At 48.4% G+C, this 11753-nt stretch overlaps 1 long non-coding RNA gene across 1 annotated transcript; it reads right to left on the bottom strand.

Moving 5' to 3' along the window:
• Positions 1 to 9886: 9886 nt before the first annotated feature.
• On the bottom strand, positions 9887 to 11328 carry LOC144097576 (uncharacterized). The gene is made up of 4 exons (XR_013307072.1): positions 11155 to 11328; positions 10904 to 11083; positions 10630 to 10820; positions 9887 to 10008 (listed from the first exon to the last, which is right to left on the bottom strand). It is a non-coding gene; the product is annotated as an uncharacterized LOC144097576 (long non-coding RNA).
• Positions 11329 to 11753: the final 425 nt, after the last annotated feature.

Genomic DNA, 11753 nt, shown 5'->3' with positions numbered 1-11753 from the left:
TGGACTCTACCGGTTACACTTCTCTCTCGGCGGAATTGCATTGGAGCACCCCTGCTACGTATGCCCGGACACGGTGTCTCTGCCAAACGGAGTGTCAGGTATATTAGGGCAGGATTTTTTGAGAAAAGGGAAGGTAGTAGTCTCATTCTCTGAGGAAGAGGTTAATGCGGGCGGATCAAAAGTTCCGTTTTTGAACAGGAGAGGGGCTGAGATTCGCATTACCGATATTGACACCCGTCAAACAGTGGGATCATTGGAGAAGGTATATTCGCGGGTTGCCGTCAGGCTGGTCGATGAGGCGGTCGTCCTTCCTTGGTCGGAGCACATTTTGTACGCGTTTGTGCCTTCAGATGTAGAGAGCGGCGCCGTGGGAGTGCTTGAGCCGGTCGACTCTCTCAGCAATGGCCTGAAGGCAGCCGCGTGCCTCGTGACAGTTAATGACGCCCACAGAGTGCCCCTACGGGTGGTTAACTGTAGCCAGCAGCCACTGAGCCTTCCCAAGAACAAAACATTGGCTTTCTTCACCTCTGCGATAGAGAAACGTGAGCCCACCGATACGGTACTCGCAACTGTAGAGCATGCTAGTCCTCCGGCTGCTCCAAAGGTGTCATTCGATCTTTCTCACGTAAATTCCAGGGAGAGGGAGGCTCTGGCTGGTTTGCTGAACGACTACTCGGAGGTATTCGCCGCGTCCAACCTGGATTTGGGCTGCTGTGGCGTTATAAAGCACAGGATAGAAACCGGCACTTCATCGCCCGTTTACCAGCGTGCGTACAGGATTCCTTACTCCCAACGTGGGGAGATGGAGCGGCAGGTGCAGGACCTGATTGATCGCGGCATTGTCGAACACTCAAAGTCACCCTGGGGAGCACCAGCACTATTGGTGGAAAAGCCAGATGGCTCGTATCGATTGGTAGTGGACTACCGCAAACTAAATGCCGTAACTCGCATCGATCCATACCCCATCCCCAATATACAGGAGACGCTTTCTCAGCTGGGCTCTGCCAGGTACTTCACGGTAGTGGACATGGCGGCGGGATTCTGGCAGATAGCAATGGATCCGGCAGATGCCGAGAAAACGGCATTCAACACGCCCTCAGGGCACTATGCATGGAAAAGAATGCCGATGGGTCTGGCCAACAGCCCTGCTGTCTGGCAGAGAACCGCTGATGTTATCCTGGCAGGTCTTCTGGGGAGGCTGTGCTTCGTGTATATGGATGACATTATCATATACAGTGACAGTTTTGAGAACCATTTGCGCGATATTGAGCAGGTTTTGGTGCGACTAAGAGGAGCGGGTCTCAAGATGAAGCCCTCTAAGTGCCAATTCCTCAAAAACGAGGTGAAATACCTCGGGCACGTTGTTTCAGCTGACGGCGTGAGACCGGACCCTCGGATTTTCCATCCCCGACTAGCGTCCGCCAGGTCCGGCAGTTTCTCGGCCTGATCGGTTACTACCGAAGGCACATAGAGGAGTTCGCCAAGCTCGCTAAGCCGCTCACCCCCTTAACAGCCAAAAATGTCGCCTTTCGCTGGGACGAAAACGCGGAGAATGCTTTCGGGGCCCTGAAAAGGAAGCTAATGAGTGCACCGCTGTTGCGCCACCCGGATTTTAATTTGCCCTTCGTTATGGCCACAGATGCGTCAAAGTTCGCAGTTGGTGCCGTGCTATCTCAGGTTATCGAGGGCAAAGAACATCCCGTTGCTTTTGCTAGCCGACAGCTGAGCCCCACAGAGCAAAAGTACGGAGCTACGGAAAGGGAGTGCCTCGCCGTTGTCTGGGCAGTAAAGTCCTTCAGATGCTACCTTTACGGCCGCAAATTCAAGCTAGTCACAGACTGCCATCCTCTGAAATGGGTGATGAGTGTCAGGGACCCTAGCTCGCGACTCGCTAGATGGAATCTACACCTGCAGGAATACTGCTTTGAAGTTGAGCACAAGTCAGGAAAGACACATCTGAATGCTGATGCACTCAGCCGCACAGCTGCCGTGGCAGCTATAGATGAGTTTGTCCCCGTAGTCGACCCCGCCGAATTACGCACAGAGCAGTGCAAAGATCCTGACCTGAAGCGAATAATCGAAAGCTTAGAGGGCGCACCGTCTCACCCCGAACAGCTAGGTTATTTCATTGACAAAGACGGCACCCTGTGTCGGCGCACGAGGCCAACCAGGAAAGGGAGACCAGAGAAAACCGCTTGGGAGAGAGTCGTCATACCTCGGTCGTGGACAGAAAGGGTTCTTCGCGCGTTTCACGATGCGCCATGCGCCGGTCATTTTGGCGTAGCGAAGACACGCAGGCGTGTGGAGCGTTTGTACTTTTGGAGTGGCATGCGACAGGATGTTAGAGACTACTGTGCGAAGTGTCATTCCTGTCTCGAAAGAAAAACACCCAAGGGACGAAGACCAGCTCCAATTCAGCCGTTCTCGGAGGTTTCGGCTCCCTTCGAGCGGACAGGTATGGACATAATGGGCCCATTGCCCACGACCACTTCCGGAAACAAGTACATTTTAGTATTTGTCGACCACCTTTCAAAATACGCGGAAGCGGTAGCACTCCCAGATCAGAAGGCAGACACGGTTGCAAGAGCATTTGTCGAACAGATCGTGCTCCGACATGGACCCCCGAGGCAACTCTTGACAGATCGGGGAACGAACTTCGTGTCGCAGCTAATGAGGAGAGTTTGCGAGCTGCTTAAGATCGCTAAGAAGCAGACAACACCGTACCATCCGGCTTGCAACGGCGCGGTGGAGCGACTGAACCAAACCGTGGCCGGGTTCCTGTCGCATTTTGTTTCGCGCGACCAGCGGGACTGGGATTTGTGGCTCCCGTATGCAATGTTTGCCTACAATTCCGCAGCACACGAGAGCACGGGCGAATCGCCATTCTTTCTTCTCTACGGCCGAGACCCGGACCAGCCTAGTGAAGTGCCAGAGGGCCCCCGTCGTGTCCCATACGCTTCACTGGACGACTATAAGGTGGAGCTAGAATCGCGCTTGCAAGTGGCGAGGGACATCGCAAAGGAGGCCTTAAGGGCGGTTCACATGCAAGCGAATTGGCGAACGGAGCGAACAGCGGCGCGGCGCTGCGAAGCGGTTCGCGAGCTTTCGTTTCACATGCATCGCCGCTGCGCGTTTCCCACCGCTGCGAAAACCAATGTTGCGGGCAAAAGATATGCGCCTGCAACCGGTTTTGGTGGCCTGCAAACACAAAAAAAAGCTTATTATAAAAGCATTATTTTGTCATTTCTTTTCATAGTTTATCTAAATAAATATAATTATTGCGTTTTAAGCATTAAACAGCGCATTATACAATTTCTTTACTAAACAAAAGTTCGTACGTGCGGCGTACAAACTCGCGTGGCAACGCCGGGCCAGTCTAGCCACCCTTGCCGGGCGGTCATTGGTTGTGATGCGGTGCTGCCGCGTCGCCGCCGCGAAAATTTCCAACTTGCCCGAACCTCGCCGCTCCAGCCGCTGGGGCTTTCTCCACCGCTTGAGAGAGGGTGTACTCGCCGCCGCGGCGGAGTTCGCGAGCGGTTCGCTTGCATGTGAAACGGGCTTTAAAGAAAGCGGCGAAGCGCAGGAAGGAGGTGCACGATCGCAGTGCTAAAACGCGCCGTTTAATGTGGGGGACAGCGTGTACATTGAAAACTGCCAAAGGCAGATTGGGCTAGCTCGTAAGTTCCAGACGAAGTGGAGAGGACCGTGCGAGGTTGTCGAGAAGCTTTCTCCGGTAAACTTCAGAGTCCGAGACGTGAACCGGCGCTTGATAAGGATACACGCAAATCGCCTCACGTCGGCACCGGTTCAGTATTCACGAAATGAGGAAAGGGAAAGCGCGGATTTTGATGGGGACAGAAGTGAAGCGGAGCGCGCAGATAGTTCGCAAGAAACGCCCTCTCCTGCATTTGTTCGGCAGGCGCCAGAGGTGACGGCCAGAATGCCACCGGATTTACTTCATGCATTGCTAGAAGAAGAAGCGCGCGAGGTTGCCGCGCAGATAACGCCAGGAGAGGCTCCTGCCACGAGCCCTCGCGAGTCCCAAAGCCGACAAAGGGTCACAGACTTACTTAGTATGACTCATGAAGGCCGATATCCGCTGCGAAATCGGAAAGCTAAGTCGGACTAATGGTGTAAACAGAGCGGAGTTGTGAACTGGTCAGAATTGTGTAATGCCGCAGCTCATAACATTGCTATATGCGTATGTGTTAAGTTATCGGAGTTGGTAGTTAAACCTTTCTGTCATTAAGTAACACCTTCACAGGAGAGCATGCGGAGCGCATGCAGAACCTGCCCTACTTCCTTTCGTTATCTATATTTTTGTCTGTGCCGTGATCGTGCTAGAAGTGGGAGCTCCTTTGTAACTGTGGTAAATTTATTTCGTCCAGTTTGGACTAGAAAGGAGAGGCTTGGGTGCTGAGTTTCATGTTTATCTGTAAAAGAAGATCAGTGCTGCCCCTGGAGACGCCAGTTATGACAGCGGAGGCATATGGTGTTGTGCAGTGGTGTTGAGTGCAGCGAAAAGTGTTTTGTCGGACGCACTGTGCGAGGCGGTTCAGAAAGACAAGGGGAGCTGCATGGACTCAAATGTTCGGAGAACATTCTTCTGGAGGGTGAGCGAGTGTGACGTTCCTTGTGTGTGCTACGAGGGTCCGCGTTCGACGGCGCGGCGTAGACGGAGCCCCCAGTGGCGGCGAAAGCACAACCGGACCCCCTTTCATGTTTCTACTGTATATGGCTGCAAGCAACTTGAGTGGGATTGCTTTCGGGCCTGCCCAAGGCATTGTCTACCAAATTCCATGCGCCGACTGCGACGCAAGCTACATCGGCGAAACCAAAAATTTCAAAGAAAAAATTCGGCAACATAGGAACGACGCCCGCAAATTCGCAAGAGAGCGCAATCCAGTAGCCGAACATTCCGAGGACTCCGACCATAAAATCAACTTTGAAGAAACCCGCATCCTCGGAACCGAAACAAATTACCACAAGAGGCTCCTCCTGGAATCCTGGCATATACAAACCACACCACAATATCAACCGCACAAAAGGAAACCTGGCAGGGACTTCGCTCTTCAACGCAACGAAAAGAAGTCGCCATGCAGCACCTCCCTGCAGTGCGCCAGCGTGACTAACAGCCTAAACCCTCCTCCCCCTCCCCCCGCGCCTTTCGCGACACAGCTGTCGTTCTTTTCACCCACCTCCCTCCTCCCCTCCATACTTATTAGACGCTAGCTACTGCCCTCAGTCACCCCTGATGAAGGAGCCGAGTCGACTTCGAAACGTCGGGTTAGTTAAAATTTTGGTTGGAGATGTGCAGTTTATTATAAGTCTTCAAATCCAACCAGACATGCAAATCTGTCAAAATGTTTAGTTTTCAAAATAGTTTCCTAGAGACGTCCTTTTTTTTCGTGGGGTCAACGAGGGGTCAAACGAAAGGCCCAAGCAGTGTGCGGCAACGTTCTCTGTTCATTCTAGAGACGCAAGCTTACACTGCAAAATGAAACCTTGCCTTTCTCCTCCAAATGCAATTTCATTTCATTTTTACAGAATGCAAGTTACATCCTAGAGACATGCAAGGGCTAAAAGCTGCTAAAAAGCAGCTTGACTGGGCCCAAGTGCCTCTGAAATGGCAGTACACGACAAACGCACTTCAAGCAAAAAAAAAATGTTTACATATACGTATAAAAAAGCATTAAAAAATGTTTACGTGCTCTTAACGCAGCGCTATCCACGTTCTTTTATTGATGACGCCATAAGCAGAGCTTCAAATCTGAACCGTAGTCAAATACTCCAGGGGCACCGAAGAGATAACCGAAATGATTACACTACAAACCTTATTCTAACATTTAACAGTAACGCACCGAACATAAACAGAATTCTTAATAAGCACTTTAATATTCTCCAGCAAAGTCAACGACTATCGAAAATATTTACATGCGCACCCCGCGTGATTTACAGGCGTGCCAAAAACATTCAAAACCGTCTAGTCCACTCCAAGGAATACAAAAAAAACCCCAAAATATGGATGCCGGACCTGTGGTAAAGGTCGCTGCAAAGTTTGCAAGCACATGAAGACAACGTGTTCCGCAACTAGTACGAGGTCAGTTTTCCAGCATTCAATCAACGGCAAGTTTGGCTGCGACTCATCAAACATTATTTACCTCCTTTAATGCACCGAGTGTAACCAGCAATACATAGGACAGACAAACACTGCATTCCGCATTCGATTTAACAATCACCGCGCACACACCAAGCCTCTCCCAAATATTCCCCTATCCAAGCATGTAAACTCAGAAGGACACCCATTTGACCAACTAAAAGTAACAATTATTCAAGGGGGCTTCAAAAACAGGCGAGAACGTGAACAACGTGAATTCTATTTTATCCACAAGTTTAATACTATTCAAGAATGTCTTAACGAAAAGCCTGGTATCCTTTCTTTTATTCGCTACCTCCAAACAAAATAATACTACACCTCTCGTTAATTGGCTAACTCAGATATACCCTTCATAAATCCTAGTGTATATCCCAGGCAATCATACCCCTCCTTACTTACACTATCCTGCCTCGTGCAGTATTGATAAGCTTTGACGTTCTTTCCTTAATCTTTGTACACAGCTAGCCCAGCCCTCCTTAACTACAAACAAGTATTCCCGACGAAGTCGGTTCAACGACCCGCCCACGGAGAGGGATGCACTGTTCAGTGAAACCCAGACCCCCTGAGTAAGTTCTTACACATGTGCTCGTTAACGTAGCCCACTCCTTCCTTAACGTTCTAGCCCTCGGCTCACCGGAAATTAGTGAGACCCCCCAAAAGGCGCCTGGTTTGGCCTGTTCGTCGCTGCCAGTGTCATTTGCGCAGCGGCGCCTCTTTGGCCACGCATCTGCAGCCGCGCCCATCTGTGTGTTTGTGCATTTTGTTTGTGTCTTGTTTGCACGTTTTGCTTTCGTACGCCTGCGGTTGCCGCGCTGCCCATGTCCCCCGCACCGTCTTCCTCTCGTTTCGCCATCTCCTTTTTTTACCCCGTCCTTCCTGACTATAATAGTTCCCCCCCTTTTTTTTCCTTTTCTTTCTATTTTTGCTTCCTCCCCCAATCTTGTCCCTGTCTGCTCCCCGCACCCCTATCTTTATTTTTTACTTTTTTATTCATTTTTTTGAACTGTTGTTGCTATTTGCTTGTTACACTCCTTTTGCCTTCCTCTGCAGCTCACAAACTTGAAACGTCCATTTGACGCAAGACCACTACAGTCCTGAAGAAGACCGCACCGCGGTCGAAACGTTGATAAATAAATGTGTCGGTGTAGAAGTGCCCACTTCTCTAAAATCTCTCTCGATATATATTAGAACAATCACAAAAACAACGAAGCAAGTGACATATAGATTAAATGCAATGAAAACAATGAGCATGTATGTTCACTAACAATAGTTTACAGACGCATGAAAACAAAGAGAAGACCCGAGAAAAATAAAGAGAAAAAAAACACTCAATAGGCATACATGGTACCGGCAGACAACAGAGGCACATAAAATGCAACCTGGCTATATATTAACAAAATACATTTTTAACTTGCTTGGTTTAACACTAGCCAAAACTTTGTACTTATTAAGAGTGGTCGGTAAATTGTGTTCAAGCATTTGTAGTTTATAATTAATACGAAAATATGGAATATACCAGAGATCGGTGTTCAGGTGTAGAGTCGATTTGAAGCGGTCCTTAAATGTGTAGTACGTATTAAGAAATCTCTATAAGCAGGAGAAGAATGGTAAAAGAACCTCAAAATGCGAAAAAAACATATATATGTTCAAAACGAATTATGTTATAATTTCTAAAAGCAGTTTGCGTTGGAGAGACAGATAAGGAAGGTTTGCAATGTAGCGGATCATTTTCTTCTGCAGAACCTGTATTTTTATCTCATTTGTTTTGTGGTGGTTGCCCAAACAGAGTTACGGAACCGAAAAGAGCATGATAAATTTGAATTTTCACGTGAGTGGAAAGGAGCCATCGACATCGTGTTAGAACATCTGCTACTGAAGAGAGCTTTTTGCAAATATTTTCCACATGCCGATCCCACCTGAGATGCGACGAGAAAGTAACTTCAAGGATTTTGTGGCTGTCTACAATTTGAATTTCTTAACCTGCGTATTTAGGAGCGCATTGTAGTTCGACTGGCTTGTTCCTTGCACGGAAAATTATTACCTTAGTCTTTGTAGGGTTTATTTGGAGGCAATTAGAAGAGGTCCAGTTCTCTAGTTTCGTAAGGATTACGTTGCACTCTTCAATTAACTTGTTTATGTCGTGACCAGAGATTAGTATACTGCTATCATCGGCGTATATAATAAATTTCGCTTTGTCATAAATATGCACAATGGCATTTATATAGATGTTAAAAAGCATCGGGCCCAGAATGCTGCCTTGAGGCACGCCATTTCGTACCGCCAGAAAAGAAGACTGATGGTTGTGGGTATAGAATGATTGTTTTCGATTTTGCAGGTATGATTTCATGAGGTCTAAAAGTGTTCCACGAACTCCGTTTTGAGAAAGTTTATGAGTTAAAATTTGATGGTTTAGGGAATCGAAAGCCTTACTAAAATCAATGAAGAGTCCGACAGTGAGAATACATGCTTCAGTGTTTTGCAAGATACATTCCTTAAGTGATAACAAAGCCTTTTCCGTCGGCTTTCCCCTTCGGAAGCCAAATTGAGCATCAGACAGGATTTGTTTTGCATTAAAAAAGTTCACTGGACGGGAAAAGATTACTTTTTCCAAGCCCTTTGAAAAGACTGGAGTCACAGATATTGGTCTATAATTGGACACTACCTCTTTATCTCCCCCTTTAAACACAACTGTAACTCTTGCTTTCTTCATTTATTCCGGGTAAACTCCCGTTTCAATTAACAAATTGAAGATGTATGCAAGCACAGGTGCAATATATGATAGTACATATTTGACTGGTTTTATCTGAATATTTTCAACATCTAAGGCTTTGCTATTATTCAAATTCATAAAGGTCTCATTGGTGGGCTCAAGGAAAAGGCTTTCGAAAGGGCTACAAGATGAAGGAACTTCAGGTAGATGCATCATAGGTAAATGAGTAGTTGAAAAATTGCTGTTTAAATGGACAGCAAGAGCCTGACCGGATAATTCAGAGCCCTTATAGATTATTCGTTGAGCTGGCGCATTTTTCGTATTGCGATGTAACAAGTTATCTACAACTTTCCACACAGTGTCTGAATTTTTCATTCTAACATCAGAGAACAGTTTTTGATGACACACAATCTTAGCACGCTTAATTAAGCTCAGCATTTAGATTATTTCTTGTTTTTTTAATAAGAGATTCTAGAGCGATTATTTAAAAAGGCATGGTACTTGTTTTTGCTATTTATCATTCTTCCGAGCTCTGGCGTGATCCATGGTTCTCTTATTCGTTTAGACTGCTTAATGTTCTTTATATATTTCTACAAAAACCTTGATAAACGCTGAATATGCATTATTTGAGTCTAACTAGGACTCCCGCCCAAAACCATTTCAGCTTATCTGAGTACCTCCAACCTTTTTTATTTGCGTGTAACTCCAGCACCTCTTCATCTTTGTTATTGTAGCCGCTATTGTTTCTCAAGTACCATCTTGATATCAGCAGTTCCTAATTCAAGCCTTCTGCTTGTGTTTGAAGGACCTATTTAATTGGAAATGAGGAGAACACGTGCACAGGGTGGAAAGCGTGTGATCTGCCAGGAAACACTGAGGCGGCCCCGAGAAGGGCCTTTATCAAGGTTGACAGCCGTTTTGTGCCTCTTCACTTGGCATCGACGACACAGCGTGTGCGGTCCCCATGGTTTTGCCCCAGCTGTCGAAGCAATCCTCGGGCACGACCTTCGACATCTGATGTTTTTATTTAAGAAACACATGGACCAAAGTCGTGCTGTATGCAGTGCGATCGCCATGTGGTTCCACTGACGGCGAACAATCATCCACCTAGCCCGGCTCTTTGGACAGATTCAGGAAACGACTGAAAAGAACAAAAGTAACGAGCAAACAAGTTAGAACGCAAAGAAACGAAGGCGCTCTGCGCTAATGCTGTAGCGAGGTCTAATATGTAAATTTTCACGGCTGGCGTCGATTCCTACAAAGCGCGGGTAGTCGCTACGGAAATAAACAAAGGCGCACTGGAGCTGGGTAAGTCTGCAGCTACAAGCACGAGTTTTTTGTCTACCGCCGGTTTCTACACCGCGCGATCGTCATAACTTTTCTTGGACTTGCTGAAGCTGACAGCGATCATAAAAATTAAGGCCGCCGACTGTAGTGACAGAGGCTTGCCACTGAAAGGAACAAAGCCGTGCACTTTGTCAACCAGGCAACGAGGCCTAGCGCGAGTTTTAGAGCCGACTTGGACCAAGCGCGAGACGGCGCGCGCTTCTAACGCTTGCCGACGCAAAGAAACAAAGGCACGCTGCGCTGGGATAAAGCCGTAGCGAGGTCTAATATGTAAATTTTCACGGCTGCCGTCGATTTCGACAAAGCGCGAGAAGTCTCTAAGGAATTAAACAAAGCTGCACTGCACTGGGTGAATGCTGGACACTTCGGCCAGGCGCGATTTCCACAATGCGCGAGTCGGAACTTCTGGACTTACCGTTGCAGCTGATAGCGATCCTAAAGGGCAGATTGTAGTTGCAGAATTATCGTGGCCACTTTTACCCTGGACTTGCCGCTGCAAAGGAACAAAGGCGCACTGGGGTCGATGCACCGGCGTCTCGCCACGTGGTATCGGTCCGCGGCAAATGAGGACAGCATCGGCTCGCCAGAAGCATCCAGGAAACGATGCTGCAAAAAATGTTACGTTACAAGCGCCGCAATTTGGCGAGTTCTGCACGAGAAAACTTGCGAAAACGTTGTTCAACCCTTACCTCGTAATTTAGAACGTGCACGCCCGACAAGCGCTTCATCGTGGCTGTCAGACGGCGGTTCAGATGGCGACGCCGGCGGTCCTCAAACCGCACGTTATGTGGGTCGTCGTAATGGAGTTGCAAAATTTTGAACACCGGCACGACACTAGCCACGTGCTCCTGCAGCAGGAAAACGAGGTCCTGGAATGCGCAAGCCATGTAGGTAAGCGGTACAGCACTTCATGAAGCGAAATTTGAGATAAAATGCGTACCTTTATGTCGCTGGCGATTTCTCGCGGGTCAGCGCCTTTTGGGGGTCGTCGCAATGTCGTGGAAGCAAGAACTGTACAGAAATTTCAGCTGGCTGTCGCCGACGAGCGCACCACGCAAAAAAAAAGCCATACCTGGACAGCTTCCGAAACGCTCGCGTCGCCGCCTACGCTCACGAAGAGAATGCCCGCAGACCACGCACGTCCGGCGGCCGGCCGGCCGGCCCTAGCGATTCCCTAGGCACAGGCCGAGAGAGGCGCGGCGACCCCACATCCGGTTGAGAACGAGGACGAAGCGAAAAAACGTAACGCAGACACGCATCCCACCGACCAATCGGCGTTTCCAGCCTACCGACCCGCAAACGCTTCTCACTGTTTCTCGCCGCCGTTGTGGCGTGTCGCGCTCGCTTACGAAGCTGTGACGCCTTAAACCACAAAGATTTTAGAAAGTGTGTAGCTTTAAAGCATGCACGCAGTTGGCAGAGTTTTCTCTCTGCATTAAGCACACTCCGCCAACGAACCTCCCAGGGGCTTTTGGTGGTGAATGACGACTTTTTTTCGTTGAGTTTGTGGTGAACACAAATATGCCGCGGATAAGCCGC

Source organism: Amblyomma americanum, chromosome 7 (assembly GCF_052857255.1).
Source record: "Amblyomma americanum isolate KBUSLIRL-KWMA chromosome 7, ASM5285725v1, whole genome shotgun sequence".
In the NCBI taxonomy this organism is placed as follows: Eukaryota; Metazoa; Arthropoda; class Arachnida; order Ixodida; family Ixodidae; genus Amblyomma; species Amblyomma americanum.
This window is presented reverse-complemented; position numbering and strand designations above follow the sequence as displayed.